Source organism: Monopterus albus, unplaced genomic scaffold, assembly GCF_001952655.1.
Source record: "Monopterus albus unplaced genomic scaffold, M_albus_1.0 scaffold2.1, whole genome shotgun sequence".
Classification (NCBI taxonomy): Eukaryota; Metazoa; Chordata; class Actinopteri; order Synbranchiformes; family Synbranchidae; genus Monopterus; species Monopterus albus.
The window spans coordinates 8,050,826-8,052,337 of NW_018127882.1; positions in this window are offsets into that span (position 1 = coordinate 8,050,826).

The window sequence follows — 1,512 nt, forward strand, 5'->3', positions numbered from 1 at the left end:
GGAACATATCGACTGGGTCGAAATGGACGGGGAGGAGTAGAAGCAGGGCCACCTACTCCTCCCCCAACCCCCCCACTGCTGAAGCCCGGCATCAGAGACAGAGAGGGGAGGAAGACAGAGAGGTAGATATCTACTGTCTACCTACTGTTAAAAGGGGCTTTACAGATCAAAATGGTGAATATGGTGCTGGGGAAGAGAGGCCATGACTACAGACTGGAAGAGGAAACCAACACTATGCAAAGTGGCAACTCAATGGAAATGAGGAATTCTCTGTGTCCGGACACTAAATGTCCCCTGGCACTAATATGACATACAGCTCTACCTGGATGTGTACAGCCTGTTGTGTTTAATTTGTTTGCACAATCTTAATAGAAGCTTACAAAAGCAAAACTATATGTGAGCAATATGATACAAAAATATGTGTAGGTAATTCAAAAATATTCCTGTATGGCTTTAATGTAACTGTATTTGGTGCAGTAATGTAGATAAATCTACACTTAAGCAGCTCCTTGGCACCAGTGCAAATGTTAACACTGCTGTGCATGTACACAAAAGCAAAGATGCTCGTACACACAACAAAAACTGCAGCAATCTAGGTTTATCACCACTTGTCAAACTCTGTGTTTATGTTAATGCTCATAACTGTGCTTGTTTATGCCTCTCAGAAGAAAGGAATATAAAATTAAAAGACCAGAACAGAAGAGAGGTAGTGGGTGGAGAGCTTGCAGGCCGAGAGCAGAAACACACAGAGGCGAACAGGGACAGAGGACTGAGCACAGCAGCTGCTGATGACTTCTGTGATTGTCCCGAGGGATCTTATTTAGGCACTGGGTGGGTGGAAGAAACTATGGATGAGGACCAAACTAAGTCAGCAGGGGGAAAACAACAACTACACAACTAATTCACTTTTGAAACAGTTGCTTGAAGCTGCTTAACATCAAACTAAAGTTCAGCTGGAATTGATTTTTAAAAGCTGCTAAAAATGTAAAAAAAAAAAAAAAAAAGAAATTCTAATAATAAAAATAACCAGCCTTGCCTTTACAAGTAAAATAGCTCAAATAACCAAGCAGAATCCCCTGGATCTTTTGGGACCCCTGCTTTTAAGTTTCTGAATCAATATGGGGACAAAATCAACTCATTCCAAAAACAAACCCAGCGTATGTCACCAAGGTGTCACTGCACTTGGCCAGGTCTGGGTGTAGAGACCTCTCCCACCTCCAAATTCTCTGCAGATAAACCTCCTTTCCCATTTTGCATTGCTTAAAGAAAGCCATGTGCAGCAGTGTTATGTAGTATGATGCATATTAGTCCTTTTTTCTCTGTGTCCACCTGCTCTCTCACCCACTGGCTCTGTGGGTAAGTTGTTGGATGCCCCTGTATTAAAAAAAAAATAATAATAATTACACAACATCTCTAGGCAAAGTCTAAGTTGACAAATAATTTCAGCTGAAAAGTATTTGATTGGTTTAACATGTTTCTATTTCGATAACTAGAATAATAAATTGATTTTCA